This window comes from Oncorhynchus mykiss, chromosome 3, assembly GCF_057628025.1.
Source record: "Oncorhynchus mykiss isolate SJ-2025 chromosome 3, ASM5762802v1, whole genome shotgun sequence".
In the NCBI taxonomy this organism is placed as follows: Eukaryota; Metazoa; Chordata; class Actinopteri; order Salmoniformes; family Salmonidae; genus Oncorhynchus; species Oncorhynchus mykiss.
Window position 1 is genome coordinate 53,211,198 of NC_143024.1, and position 16,673 is coordinate 53,227,870.

A 16,673-nucleotide genomic window follows, 5' to 3' on the forward strand; every position below is an offset into this window, starting at 1 on the left:
TGCTTGATTTGTTCGAAAATGTCCGTTATTTATGTCCAATTAGCTACTTTGGTTAGCGCGTTTGGTAAACTATTCCAAAGTCACAAAGCTAAGTCACTATAACGTGATGAAATGTCCAAAAGTTCAGTAACAGTCTGTAGAAACATGTCAAACGATGTACTGAATCAATCTTTAGCATGTTGTTTACATACTGTATATCTTGAATAACGTTCCAACCGGAGAATTAGAATTACTTCAGATGAGCATTGGAACGCAAGTCCTTCCCCTGTGAACACGCCTGGTGAAAGCAAGGTCCACTTATTTCCTTTGTCAATCGATCCCCCTTCACATTAGTCATCAAACAAAGTTCTATTGACTGCTGACATCTAGTGGAAGGCGTAGGAAGTGAAAACTCATCCATATCTTGCTGTAATTTCAATGAGACCTTGGTTGAAAATCTGCCACCTCCAGAAAAATAAAACAGGAAGTGGAATTTCTCAGGTTTTTGCCTGCTATATGAGTTCTGTTATACTCACAGACATAATTCAAACAGTTTTAGAAATGTCAGTGTTTTCTATCCAATACTAATAATACTATGCAAATATTAGCTACTATGACTGAGGAGCAGGCCGTTTGATATGGGCACCTTTCATCCAAGCTACTCAATACTGCCCCTGTAGCCATAAAAAGTTAAGGTCACTGCTCTGGCTTCGAATGACCTATCGAGCATAAACTCGGGATTCAGGGTCGCCTCAACTAGGCCTACACATAATGTCAGAACTGGACACGCAATTAATTTTTGAAAAAGGTTTTAACAGAAGGCGCTGTGAATTTTGGGCAGGCTCTGAAATATCTGATAGTTGGCTTCTAAATGAGTTGGACAAAGTGGGTTTGGTGTCAGTAAAATATCTTATTGACTGATGATGGCTGACTTGATGGCTGACTTTTGTTCACTTCCAATAAGTTTCAACAGTGATGAATCAACAGAAAATGGATATGCTGAAATCAACACTGAAAGTGTTAGCAAATGGCATCACCGTAGTCTCTAGGCCGTGCCGAGGTCAACGAGGTGCCCAACTTGACCGTAGCTCGCTTGGTCTGAACGCAATGAGCGTGCAAAAAAGTAGGCACAAAATGAATTCTGACCTAAATTTGAGTTGCTCTTGGGTGACAGCGGCAGAACCGTTGAGGCTAGAAGCACAATTCAACCACAGGACAGTGTCAAATACACATAATACATTGCCAGTCTTAGCATTTTATACTGCAGTTGGACAGTGTCCATTGCCAATATATTGCTATTGGAAGTCCAATACACATATGCTATATTGTCAGTGTGAACATTCTGCAAATTGATAGTGTCCATTGCCAATGTAAATCCATAAGGACGTCCAATTACGAAATGCACATGCTCAATCAACACCAACGAGAAATTCTGACTTCCTATGATCAAACATGACAAAAAGACCTAGGTTGATTCAGGGCTTAACATATATATATATATATATATATATATATATATATATATATAAATATAATTTGGTCAGTTTATAGGCCATCTCGACATATTATATATGCCATTTGCACATAGTTCACTGACTTTTGGGTTCGGAAGCCGACTTATATGATCATATATGGCAAATGGACATAACATCCTGATTTAGTTCTTTAAATACTTATATATGCCATTTGGACATGGTTCTGTGACTTGGGTTCAGAACCCAACTTCCTCTGAGCATATATGGCAAAAGGACAAAACATGAGCCTTATGACAAACTCACATTAAATAAGACAAATCTATGTCCATATGGTTCCTACATATGTATAATTGACCAAAAAAATGCTTTTTACGAGGTTTTAACATTTTGAAGATTTCACACGAGACCTGACTTTCAGGCCATTTCACATATGAAATCCTACGGTGGAGTGGACCTGCCACCTTTTGGATTTTTGGATTATAACACTCGGCATTTGACATGTTCCACTTGCAATCATTTTTTTGACAAACTGCCGCCTAATTTAGTGGTATTTGTGAATATGTATATGGTTGGCCCAATGTCAATAAGATGCCATTAATTTTTGTCAATTTCATGGGGGTCTTCCCTTACCCTAGGAAACTCATTTCCATCTTCCTCCTTTTCTGCCGATGACGTTGTCAAACACTTTGAAAAAAAGGTTGACATTCACTACTCATTCACTCATTCACCTATTGAGTCAAGTCATCTGACGTCAAAAACTATAGACTTGTACCCCTTTATTTTCTTTCCAAAACACATGAGCAAGCTGTCGCTGATCAAATTTCTTGTTATCTCTCTCAGAAAGATCTTCTTGACCCTGCCCGTCAGGCTTCAGGACGGATCACTCAATCGACACTGGTGTTCTCTGTGTCATGGAGGCTCTCTGCATTGCCAAAGCTGACTCACTCTTCTCTTCGGCTCTGCACACTCTTGAATTTCATCCTACCTGGCAGACTGCTCCTACCAGGTGACATGGAGATGATCTGTGTCTGCACCACGTACTCTCACTACTGGTGTCACCCAGGGCTCGCTTCTAGGCCCTCCCCTCTTCTCTCTATACGCCAAATCACTCGGCTCTGTCATATCCTCGCATGGCCTCTCCTATCATTGCTATGCGGAGGACACACAAGTACTTTTCTCTTTCCACCCCCACCCAGGTGGCAACATGCATCTCTGCGTGCCTGGCAGATATCTCAACTTGGATGTCGGCCCACCACCTCAAGCTCAACCTTGACAAGACGGAATTGCTCTTCCTCCCAGGAAAGGAAAAGCGAGATACATAGTGAGTTGTACAACTGAATGCATTCAACTAAAATGTGTCTCCCGCATTTAACCCACCCCTCTGAATCAGAGAGGTGCGGGAGGCTGCCTTAATTGACATCCACATCATCGGCGCCCTGGGAACAGTGGGTTAGCTGCCTTGCTCAGGGGCAGAACAACATTTTTACCTTGTCAGCTCGGGGATTAGATCCAGAAACCTTTTGTTTACTGGTCCAATGCTCGTACCTGCCAGGCCTGCCCCCTCAAATAATTCTCTATCATGTTGACAACAGGTGTTGCCCTCCTAGAGTGCAAAGAACCTTGGTGTGACCCAGGACAACGCCCTGTCGTTCTCTGCAAACATCAAAGCAGTGACTCGCTCCTCCAGGTGCATGCCCTATAACAGTGTTTCCATAACTTTGTATAGTCTCGTACCCCTTCAAACATTCATCCTCCAGCTTTGTACCCCCTCTAGCACCAGGGTCAGCGAACTTTAAAATGTTGTTTTTGGCCATCATTGTAAGCCTGCCACACACTATACAATGCATTTATTAAACATAAGAATGAGTGAGGTTTTGTCACAACCCGGCTCGTGGGAAGTGACAAAGAGCTTTTATAGGACCAGGGGACAAATAGTAATATAATAATAATAATAATCAATTTTGATGATTTAACCATCTTACATATAAAACCTTATTTGTTAATCGAAAATTGCGAATAACTCACCACAGGTTACTGAGAAGGGGGTGCTTGAAAGGATGCACATAACTCTGCAATGTTGGGTTGTATTGGAGAGTCTCAGTCTTAAATGATTTTCCACACACAGTCTGTGCCTGTATTTAGTTTTCATGCTAGTGTCGGCTGAGAATCCACTCTCACATAGGTACGTGGTTGTAAAGGGCATCAGTGTCTTAACTGTGATTTGCCAAGGCAGGATACTCTGAGCACAGCCCAATCCAGAAAACTGGCATTGGATTCTGATTAAATTACACCTTCTCAAAACCGTTGGTTGCAATTTCAATGAGGCTCAGTGGACTGGAGGCAGGGCATGAAATTGATAACAAATCGAGTTGTTTGTGCCATCCGTTTCAGGAAATGACCTGTATAATTGCGCCCCCATCTCACTCAGGTGCTTCGCTATATCACATTTGACATTGTCTGTAAACTTGAGTTCATTTGTACAAAAAAAGTCTTACAATGATGGAAAGACCTGTGTGTTGTCCTTGTTAATGCAGACAGAGAAGCGCTCTAACTTCTTAATCATAGTTTCAATTTTGTCCAGCACATTGAAAGTCCCTGTAGTCCCTGTAATCCTAGATTCAGATTATTCAAGCGAGAGAAAACATCACCCAGATAGGCCAGTCGTGTGAGAAAGTCATCATCATGCAAGCGGTCAAATAAGTGAAAATGATTGTCAGTAAAGAAAACTTTATGCTCGTCTCTCAATTAAAAAAAAAATGTGTCAATACTTTGTCCCTTCATAACCAGCACACTTCTGTATGTTGTAAAAGCGTTACATGGTCGCTGCCCATATCATTGCATAGTGCAGAAAAAACATGACAGTTCAGGGTCCTTGCTTTAAAAAGTTAACCATTTTCACTGTAGTGTCCAAAACCTCAGGCATTCCCTTTGCAGCAAGAGCCTCTCTGTGGATGCTGTAGTGTACCCAAGTGGCGTCGGGAGCAACTGCCTTCAAGCGCGTTACCACTCCACTATGTCTCCATGTCATGGCTTTTGCGCCATCAGTACAGATACCAACATGAGCAGCAGCTACGTTTGGCTACAAATGGACAGTTAGGCGAGAGAATAACGGTTAATGTGATTGGATGTTAACCACTTGACTAGGCTACCTGTATTTGACATTGAGTTGTTATTTCGCTGAACACGAGAAGGTATTATTTTATTTTTGAAAGTGAAACGAGGCTACTCAGGTGAGAAAAAAAATCTCACCCAAATGTATAGCCCCGTTATATTATTTTAAATGTGAATCACATTTTTATTTGGCGTACCCCCAACGGCATTGCGCGGGAATACCTGCTCTACATTATTCGTAGAGTACGATGATGTCACACAGGAAGTGGTGCAGGCCCTAAACCAGGCGCTTGTCCTCTTCCGTCTGGACTACTTGCAACTCGTTGTTGTCTGGGCTCCCAGCTTGTGCCATCAAACCCCAGCAACTTATCCAGAATGCTGTAGCCCGCCTGGTCTTCAATCTTCCCAAGTTCTCTCATGTCACCCTGCTCCTCCTCACACTCCGCTTCCTGTCGAAGCTTGCATTAACTACAAAGTCATGGTGCTTACCTATGGAACAGCAAGAGGATCTGCTGCTCAAACCCTACACCCCAACCCCAGCATTCCAATATGCCAGGGGAGGGCAGCTCCAGCTCAACCCAGTCCAAGCTCTTCTCTGTCCTGGCACCCCAATGGTGGGACGAGCTTCCCCCTGAAGCTAGGACAGCAGAGTCCCTGTCCATCTACAGAAAACATCTGTAACTTCAAACAGTATCTTAAATAATCCACCTCATCACCTCGACCCCTGAGGTAAGATGTACGTTCTGTGCCTGTGATATGTGGTTGTCCCACCTGGTTATATTAAGATGAATGCACTAACTGTAAGTCGCTCTGGATAAGAGTGTCTGCTAAATGACTAAAATGTAAATTGGAAAAAAATAGCAGAAATGGAATAGAAAATTAATGATTACAACGTACTGAAAGCCCACACGTTCATTATAGTCTACTCTAGCACTCAAGTCCTATCACACATTGACTACTGAGGGTTCGCAATGTTACAATATGTTTAGGCCACATTGACATTTCAATTGTTATGAGGGTCTTCATGAGCACCACTGAAATTAGAACCATGTCTGTGCGCTAACAAACCCCCACTTCCTCCTCCCTTGGCTATAACCTACATTACAGTATCAACATTCTGTTACAGGAACACTGGTGTATTTGTTAGAATAATTAGTAATTTTGCACTCCATACACATCATCAATATAATATCGGGATGAAGTTTGATAATACGAAGTAAATAATAAAGGAACATATTATATGATCGGTACAGTACATACATATACATTGTCAGATGTTTATTGATAGGCGATGCATTTGGTGTAAAGTTTGATTTATGGTTTGACCATGTGAGAGCCTTATTCTAACCGCCTCTAACAATCTGTTAGAAGATGGCTATTATATTAATAGCTAGCTATATACAATTATTGGTCCACGTTCTAGCTAGTGCCATCACTGATACAGGCAATAATTGCTTTCCTTTGATCATTACAAAACGCTTCAACTCCCCAGCGAATTTAGCAAATTATTCAGTATCAATTAGCCTTTATCTCATATAATAATTCTCATGATATTGATCAAATGAAGCCTGATCTGTTCTAGGTTAACTTCAATACGCTAACATTGTAAAGTAAAAGTTACCTAACTATGGTTTAGCTAGTAGATCATGTTAGATTATTAGCTACTAGTTAGCTGAATGCTATGTGAGGAGTGTGCAGAAAATGTTTTGTTTAGCTTGCTATCTAGCTCTGTATAATACAGTGCATTCGGAAAGTATTCAAACCCCTTGACTTTTTCCACATTTTGTTACATTACAGCCTTATTCAAACATTTTCCTCTCATCAATCTACACACAATACCCCATAATTGGCAAAAACAGGTTTTTAGAAAAATTTACAAATGCCAAGAGTGGCTACTTTGAAGAATCTCAAATATAAAATATATGTTTTGTTTGTTTAACGCTGTTTTTGGTTAGTAAATTATTCCATGTGTTATTTCATAGTTTTGATGTCTTCACTATTTTACAATGTAGAAAATAGTACAAATAAATTAAAACCCTGGAATGAGAAGGTGTGTCAAAAACTTTTGACTGGTACTGTATAAACTGAATATACCAAACATTAGGAAAATCTTCATAATATTGATATGCACCCCCTGCCCCCACCATTTTGCCTTCAGAACAGCCTTAATTTGTTGAGGAATGGACTACAAGGTGTAAAGGATTCTACAGAGATGCTGGACCATGTTGACTCCAATGCTTCCCATAGTTGAGTCAAGTTGGCCGGATGTCCTTTGGGTGGTGGGTCATTCTTGGTACACACGGGTTACTGTTGAGTGTGAAAATCCCAGCAGCATTGCAGTTCTTGACACACACTGTGCACCTTGCACCAACTACCACATCCCATTCAAAGGCACTTAATTATTTTGTCTTGCCCATTCAATCTCTGAATGGCACACACACACAATCCATGTCTGAATTGTCGCAAAGCTGAAAAATCCTTCTTTAACTTCACCTCCACTTAATTTGAACTGCTTGAAGTGTCATCAATAAGGGATCTTAGCTTTCACTTGGAATCACCTGGTCAGTCTGTCATGGAAAGAGCAGGTGTTTTTAATGTTTTCTACACTCAGTGTAATGGTGTATGGACCGTATATGACAAGAAAAGGTGTGTATAGTAGTAGTTATATAGGATGAGCCATGACTAGAATACACTATATACTTATAAAGTTGGTAAAACAGTATGAAAACATTATTAAGTGAGTGTTCAAAGACTCAATGTGCATAGGGCAAAGCAGTCTCTATAGATTTTTCACACTTTGGTGATGCTAATTATATCTTCTTTAGTTCAAATGTGAATACAAATCTATATAAATCGTAGTTTTCAAATGACTGAACCTTTAATAAATCCAGTGGTAATGCGTAGCACAGCTGTATAAGATAATAAATAGTTATTTGAGATATAGAAGAATGTATTTGTGTGTTGGGAACAGTGTCAAGGAATGGGCGTACTGCAGTTCAAACAAGAACAAAGTGAACACCCCGCCACAGTTTTGGTGAACAGCTGAGGGATGGGGCTGGAGAAATATAACACCTCTCAAATGTAAAGACAGAGATATGGATGCAAGGACTAGCTATCAAAGATATCAAAATTATCATTTTTAACCATGTTTTGAGGCTATACAAACTTATATTTTTGGTTCTGATGGGGTTACCATTTATTATAGTTCATATGTGGCTATGACAACTCTAATAATGCATTATAACAGCATCACAACATAACACATTGTCGTGAAATTGACTTTATCCTTCCATGTTATAATTCCAGTCCTTGGTATGGTGTCCATATTAGTACACCGTGGAGATAATATAGAGCTCGACATAAATTACTGGACCATTAGGAACCAAACTGAAAGTCTTTGTCACTGTGTGAACCCATGGGTGCATTCCAAATGACAAAGTATTCCCTATGTAGTACATTACTCTTGACCTGGTCAAAAGTAGTGTACTACAGTTGAAGTCGAAAGTTTACATACACTTAGGTTGGAGTCATTAAAACATTAAAACGTATTTCAACCACTCCACAAATGGCTTGTTCAACCACTCCACAAAACTATAGTTAACAAACTATAGTTTTGGCAAGTCGGTTAGGGCATCTACTTTGTGCATGACACAAGACATTTTTTCAGCAATTGTTTAAAGACAGATTATTTCACTTATAATTCCCTATATCACAATTCCAGTGGGTCAGAAGTTTACATACACTAAATTGACTGTACCTTTAAACAGCTTGGAAAATTCCAGAAAATTATGTCATGGCTTTAGAAGCTTCTGAAAGGCTAATTGACATAATTTGAGTCAATTGGAGGTGTATCTGTGCATGTATTTTAAGGCCTACCTTCAAACTCAGTGCCTCTTTGCTGGACATCATGGGAAAATCAAAAGAAATCAGCCAAGACCTCAGAAAACTTTCTGGTTCATCCCTGGGAGCAATTTACAAACGCCTGAAGGTACCACGTTCAAGATGCTTGAGGAAACAGGTACAAAAGTATCTATATCCACAGTAAAATGAGTCCTATATCGACATAACCTGAAAGGCCACTCAGCAAGGAAGAAGCCACTGCTCCAAAATCGCCATAAAAAAGTCAGACAATGGTTTGCAAATGCACATGCGAGGTAGGCAACTAGATTCAGATGTGGGCTGATTTTGTTGGAGCGAATGGTTTGTACAATTCAATTTGACCACAACTAAGCCAAAATATAGATTGTATTTGAAAACAACAATCATTTCATACCTTGATTACATTGAGGCACAATCACATACTAAACTCAGCAAAAAAGAAACATCCCGTTTTCAGGACCCTGTCCTTCAAAGACAATTTATAAAAATCCAAATAACTTCACAGATCTTCATTGTAAAGGGTTTAAACTGTTTCCCATGCTTGTTCACCATAAACAATTAATGAACATGCACCTGTGGAACGGTCTTTAAGACCCTAACAGCTTACAGACGGTAGACAATTAAGGTCATAGTTATGAAAACGTAGGACACTAAAGAGGCCTTTCTACTGATTCTGAAAAAAAACAAAAGAAAGAAGCCCAGGGTCCCTGCTCATCTGCGTGAACATTCCTTAGGCATGCTGCAAGGAGGCATGAGGACTGCAGATGTGGCCAGGGCAATAAATTGCAATGTCCGTACTGTGAGAAGCCTAAAACAGCGCTACAGGGTGACAGGACGGACAGCTGATCGTCTTCACAGTGGTAGACCATGTGTAACAACACCTGTACAGGCTTGGTACATCCGAAAATCACACCTGCGGGACAGGTACAGGATGACAACAACAACTGCCCGAGTTACACCAGAAACGCACAATACCTCCATCAGTGCTCAGACTGTCCGCAATAGGCTGAGAGAGGCTGGACTGACGGCTTGTAGGCCTGTTGTAAGGAAGGTCCTCACCAGACATCACCGGCAACAATGTTGCCTATGGGCACAAACCCACCGTCGCTGGACCAGACCAGACTGGCATAAAGTGTTCTTCACTGACAATTTGCGGTTTTCTATCAGCAGGGGTCATGGTCGGATTCGCATTTATCGTAGATAGGAATGAGCGTTTATACCAAGGCCTGTACTCTGGAGTGGGATCGATTTGGAGGTGGAGGGTCCGTCATTGTCTGGGGCGGTGTGTCACAGCATTGTCCACGACCTCAAACAGTCACACTCCAAACTCCACTATGGCCAAGACCAAAGAGCTGTCAAAGGACACCAGAAGCAAAATTGTAGACCTGCACCAGGCTGGGAAGACTGAATCTGCAATAGATAAGCAGCTTGGTTTGAAGAAATCAACTGTGGGAGCAATTATTAGGAAATGGAAGACATACAAGACCACTGATAATCTCCCTCGATCTGGTGCTCCACGCAAGATCTCACCACGTGGGGTCAAAATGATCACAAGAACGGTGAGCAAAAATCCCAGAACGAAACGGGGGGACCTAGTGAATGACCTGCAGAGAGCTGGGACCAAAGTGACACACTACGCCACCATGGACTCAAATCCTGCAGTGCCAGACGTGTCACCCTGCTTAAGCCAGTACATGTCCAGGCCCGTCTGAAGTTTGCTAGAGAGCATTTGGATGATCCAGAAGAAGATTGGAAGAATGTCATATGGTCAGATGAAACCAAAATATAACTTTTTGGTAAAAACTCAACTCATCGTGTTTGGAGGACAAAGAATGCTGAGTTGCATCCAAAGAACACCATATCTACTGTGAAGCATGGGGGTGGAAACATCATGCTTTGGGGCTGTTTTTCTGCAAAGGGACCAGGACGACTGATCCGTGTAAAGGAAAGAATGAATGGGGCCATGTATCGTGAGATTTTTAGTGAAAACCTCCTTCCATCAGCAAGGGCATTGAAGATGAAACGTGGCTGGGTCTTTCAGCATGACAATGATCCCAAACACACGCCCGGGCAATGAAGGAGTGGCTTCGTCAGAAGCATTTCAAGGTCCTGGAGTGGCCTAGCCAGTCTCCAGATCTCAACCCCATAGAAAATCTTTGGAGGGAGTTGAAATTCCATGTTGCCCAGCAACAGCCCCAAAACATCACTGCTCTAGAGGAGATCTGCATGGAGGAATGGGCCAAAATACAAGCAACAGTGTGTGAAAACCTTGTGAAGACTTACAGAAAACGTTTGACCTCTGTCATTACCAACAAAGGGTATATAACAAAGTATTGAGAAACTTTTGTTATTGACCAAATACTTATTTTTCACCATAATTTGCAAATAAATTCATTAAAAATCCTACAATGTGATTTTCCAGATTTTTTTTCTAATTTTGTCTGTCAGAGTTGAAGTGTAGCTATGATGAAAATTACAGGCCTCTCTCATCTTTTTAAGTGGGAGAACTTGCACAATTGTTGGCTGACTAACTACTTTTTTGCCCCACTGTATATGGATGAGAAATGTCAGAGCAGCATTGACTAAGATACAGTATATACATATGAGATGAGTAATGCAAGATATTTAACATTATTCAAGTGACTAGTGTTCCATTTATTAAAGTATCAGCCTCTACGTGCTATTGATTGCTATTTAACAGTCTGATGGCCTTGAGATTGAAAAACAGCTTCTGTCTCTCGGTCCCAGCTTTGATGCCTCTGTTCTGACATTGCCTTCTGGGGGATAGCGGGGTGAACAGGCACTGGCTTGGGTGGTTGTTGTCTTTGATGATCTTTTTGGCCTTCATGTGACATCAAGTGATGTACATGTATGTGTCCTGGAGGGCAGGTAGTTTGCCCCTGGTAATGCGTTGGGCAGACCACACCACCCTCTTGGGACCTCTGCCGTTTCAGGCGGTGCAGTTGCCATACCAAACGGTGATACAGCCCGACAGGATGCTCTCAATTGTGCATCTGTAAAAGTTCAAGGGTTTTAGGTGCCAAGCCACATTTCTTCAGCCTCCTGTGGTTGAAGAGGCACTGTTGCATCTTTTTCACCACACTGTCTGTGTGGGTGGACCATTTCAGTGATGTGTATGCCGAGGAACTTGAAGCGTTCCACCTTTTCCTATGTGGTCCCGTCGACGTAGTTAGGGGGTGCTCCCTCTGCTGTTTCCTGAAGTCCATGATCATCTCCTTTGTTTTGTTGACATTGAGTGAGAGGTTATTTTTCTGGCACCACACTCCCATAGCTGATGATAGAATTAAGTGCCACGGGGCAATACTCATTTAGTTCAATTACCTTTGCTTTCTAGGGCACAATGGTGGCTATCTTGAAGAATGTGGGGACATCTGACTGGGATAGGGAGAGATTGAATATGTCCGTAAACACACCAGCCAGTTTAAACACGCTTAAATGTCTTACTAACATCGGCCACGGAGAAGGAGAGCCCACAGTGCTTGGTAGCGGCCCGCGTTAGTGGCACTGTGCTATCCTCAAAGGGGGTAAATAAAGTGTTTAGCTTGTCCGGAAGGAAGATGTTGGTTTCCAAGATGTTGCTGGTTTTCCTTTTGTAATCCGTGATTGTCTGTATGTAATAACACAAAACATTTTCTGGGCTAGCAATGTAAGAAATAATACATAAAATACTAAATACTGCAAAGTTTCCGAAGGCAGCAATCTCTGTCAGCGCCATTTTTTTACATCCAATATGACCAGTAGCAGTGCATGGGTAAAATCGGGGAATCCAGCGGGAAAATGCTTACCTTCGATGGCCACTGGCACGTTGGAGAAGTGTGCTCTTCACGGATGAATCCCGGTTTCAACTCTAGCGGGAAGATGGCAGACAGCGTGTATGGTGTATTGTGGGCGAGTGGTTTGCTGATGTCAAATTTGGGAACAGAGTGCCCCATGATGGCGGTGGGGTTATGGTATGTTCAGGCATAAGCTACTGGCAATGAACCCAATTGCATTTTATCAATGGCTATTTGAATGCACAGAGATACCATGGTGAGATTCTAAGGCCCATTGTCGTGCCACTCATCCGCCGCCATCACCTCATGTTTCAGCATGATAATGCACAGCCATGTGGCAAGGATCTGTACACAATTCCAGGAAGCTGAAAATGTCCCAGTTCTTCCATGGCCTGCATGCTCACCAGACATGTCACCCATCAAGCATGTTCGTGATGCTTTGGATTGACGTGTACGGCAGCGTATTCCAGTTCCCGCCACTATCCAGTAATTTCACACAGCCATTGAAGAGGAGTGGGACAACATTCCACAGGCAACAATCAACAGTCTGATCAACTCTATGTGAAGGAGATGTGTCGCACTGCATGAGGCAAATGGTGGTCACACTAGATAGTTACTGATTTTCTGATCCACGCCCCAACTTTTTTTAAAGGTATCTGTGACCAACATATGCATATCTGTATTTCCATACATGTGAAATCCATAGATTAGGGCCTAATGAATTTATTTCAATTGACTAAATTCCTTATATGAACTGCAACTCAGTCAAATCTTTGAAATTGTTGCATGTTGCGATTACATTTTTGTTGGATTTGCAAACAGTCAACTGTTGTTTTGAGTGTGGCTTAACAATGATGGTGAGAACTTGGGAAAGTCTTGGGGTTAAGTGGAACAAATTATTACTAGAATTAGGAAAAACATGTGGGACATACCAAAGTTGGGATTTTCCGGGTAGATTGCATTCTGGTTGCTGACTGGCCGAAACAACAGCATTCCAGTCATGTGTATATCAGACGATATACCACATGTATGTTGCAAAAATACTGGTTTATTGTTCTAAAGTATCACTACACAGTTCTTGATATACCACAGTAAATGACAAAAAGAAAAGCAATAAGGCTTTCATTAACACATTATTTACCCTTGGTTCTTGTCTATTATTTAGTTTACAACAGCAGGGGTTTGTGTAAACGTTGCTGTCTACGACCTCGGCCACAATGTTGGCAATTTGAAATGTAATCCCCCCTGTACCATAGAGAGTGAAAGGTGTCCTGATGAGTCAGGCGAAATCATGCATCAACATATGGATATATCCAAATATTTGATGATAGAAAACATTTAGTTTGCTGTCATTCCAGCTGCAGAGTTTGACGCGATTGTGTTAGCTGTTATTTTTGTTAGCTAGCAAGGTAGAAGAATGTTAGCAAAGATTATCTATTATATTGACAAGATGGTCAACTGACTGCTCTAACAATTGATATATATGTCTGCAAAAGTGAAAGGCAGGTGGGAACATTTTACCCAATAACAGTGCAGATGTAAGGTCCTGGGTGTCGTGAGGGTGAAATCAGGCGCAGGAAAGTAGAGTTCAATAAAGTGCTTTTTTTAATGCACACACGGTGAACTACGGTCACCCCACTTACGGGTGCTCAAACCAAATGCCCCAGACACAGGGAAACGAAAACAGTCTAGCACTAAACACACGAACATGTACATCTAATGCAAACACCAGGGTTACAATAATCAATCCCGCACAAAGAACCAGGCTCAAAACAGGTGTACTCAATAAACACATAAGGAGGGGGAGAAAATAATCAGTGGCAGCTAGTAGGCCGGCGACGACGACCGCCGAGCGCCCCCCGAATGGGAAGGGGAGCCACCTTCGGTCGGAGTCGTGAAAGCAGATTCGCAACTCCGATATAAAAACATTTTTCTCAAAGTTGTCAGAATGTCACGTGCATTATACTTACATCAGTAAACTTGAAACAACCTAAGTAAAATGTTTGTAAATGTTGATCAAATAAGCTCCATGTTTCAAAATAGCAATTCACTTTTATCTTGACCAAATTCGACACTCTCATCGTTCCCATACAAAAAATCTTTACTTGGTCCGCCTAACGATTATTTTCGCACTGACAGATGCACATGCAGGACTAGTGGGGAATGCTTGCAAAGCATTTGAAGTGCAGCACACGAATATTACCAATACCAACAGAAGTGAGGGCTGTGAATATGCTTTGTGGACCACAGGGACAGTAGCTGTTGCAACTGTAGCAGCTCTTGGGTATCTCTTAGCTCTTGGGTAGCTCTTGGTAGTAAACAAGCAAATGCTTTGGGAATAGAATTGCAAAATTCCAGTAACTTGGCCAAAGTGCTTAGATTTTCTGTAATCCCAGTTGGAGGATTCCCAGCTTCTTCCTTTCAGATTTCAGGAAATTCCAATCGAGATTTCTAAAATAAATGGGAATTTTGGGAAATAAATTTGCAACCCTGTTGGGAAAAGAACCAGACGGTCGAAAGGTTAATATCAGTGATAAATACAATTGATTAATACAAACTTAATCTAGAACCTGGTTGACAGCTTGGTTGGTTGGTTGGTAAATATTATAGAAAATGTGTATGGCAAGGAAATTCTCCACACTTCATTCTGCTGCATGTGCAGCAAGACTTTCATGGACTTAGTGGATGTTTTATCATGTTGCTTATCTTCAGACGTCAACATACTACCAACACAGCTCGGATAAGCCTTTTTCTTACCATTCCAGGTGGTGTATGTCACGTAGTTCCTTAGTTCCTTTTTTATGTCTCTATTTAAGTTTGGTCAGGGTGTGAGTTGGGGTGGGCATTCAATGTTTTGGTTCTGTGTGTGTAGTTATATGTGTTTGGCCTGGTATGGTTCCCAGTCAGAGGCAGCTGTCAATCGTTGTCTCTGATTTAGAACCATACTTAGGTAGCCTGTTCCCACCTGGTGTTTGTGGGTAGTTGTTTTCTGTTTTTGTGTCTGCACCAGACAGAACTGTTTCGTTCATTCTCTTTGTTATTTTGTTTTGTGTTCAGTTTAAATAAAAATGACATGAACATTTACGACGCTGCGCTTTGGTCCAAACCTTTTTCATACGACGACCGTTAGTGTCGTGGAACTACTGTATCTGTACACCCGCGCAGAAACTTTTTGGCAGATCGGATGATAATTATAATTATCGTACACTGTAAATGATACATAAAAATGCCAAAAAGAGATTGTATTTGAAAACAACAGTTGTTTCATACCTTCTTTACATTGAGACACGATCACATATGTTTCTCTTTATTTGTGGGAATACTTGGGAACAGATTTCATAAAATATACACTACTGTTCAAAAGTTTGAGGTCACTTAGAAATGTCCTTGTTTTCCATGAAAACATACATGAAATGAGTTGCAAAATGAATAGGACATATAGTCAAGACGTTGACAAGGTTAAAAATAATAATTGTGTCCTTCAAACTTTGCTTTCGTCAAATTAATCTTCCAGTTTCAGCAATTACAGCCTTGCAGACCTTTAGCATTCTAGTTGTCAATTTGTTGAGGTAATCTGAAGAGATTTCACCCCATGCTTCCTGAAGTACATCCCACAAGCTGGATTGGCTTGATGGGCACTTCTTACGGTCAAGCTGCTCCCACAACAGCTCAATAGTGACTGGTGACTGTGCTGGCCACTCCATTATAGACAGAATACCAGCTGACTGCTTCTTCACTAAATAGTTATTGCATAGTTTGGAGCTGAGCTTTGCGTCATTGTCCTGTTGTAGGAGGAAATTGGCTCCAATTAAGGGCCATCTACGGGGTTTGGCATGTCATTGCAAAAGAGAGTGATAGCCTTCCTTCTTCTAGATCCCCTTTACCCTGCACAAGTCTCCCACTTTACCACCACAAAAGCACCCCGAGACCATCACATTGCCTCCACCATGCTTGACAGATGGCGTCAAGCACTCCTCCAGCATCTTTTCATATTTCTGCGTCTCATGAATGTTCTTTTTGTGATTTGAACACATTTTTTCCAATCTTCCTCTGTCCAGTGTCTGTGTACTTTTGACCATCTTTTCTTTTTATTAGCCAGTCTGAGATAAGGCTTTTTATTTGCAACTCTGCCTAGAAGATAAACATCCCGGAATCGCCTCTTCACTGTTGACATTGAGACTGGTGTTTTACGGGTACTATTTAATGAAGCTGCCAGTTGAGGACATGTGAGGCTTCTGTTTCTAGACACTCTAATGTACTTATCCTCTTGCTCAGTTGAGCACCGGAGCCTCCCACTCCTCTTTTTATACTGGTTAGAGCCAGTTTGCTCTGTTCTGTGAAGAGAGTAGTACACAGGGTTGTATGAGATCTTCAGTTTCTTGCCAATTTCTCGCAAGGAATGACCTTCATTTCTCAGATCAAAAATAGACTGACG

The 16,673-nt window shown here is 41.4% G+C and overlaps 1 long non-coding RNA gene across 2 annotated transcripts in view; it reads right to left on the minus strand.

Moving 5' to 3' along the window:
• The window catches only part of LOC149984588 (uncharacterized), a 238,972-nt gene that overhangs the window by 20,392 nt on the left and 201,907 nt on the right, over window positions 1-16,673 (minus strand). Inside the window, exon 3 of one of the 2 annotated variants that reach the window (XR_016494692.1) lies at window positions 11,422-11,458. The exons of the other annotated variant lie outside the window; for it this stretch is intronic. This is a non-coding gene — a long non-coding RNA (uncharacterized LOC149984588). Of the gene's footprint in view, window positions 1-11,421; window positions 11,459-16,673 lie in introns of those variants that run through there. 2 annotated transcript variants of the gene reach the window in all.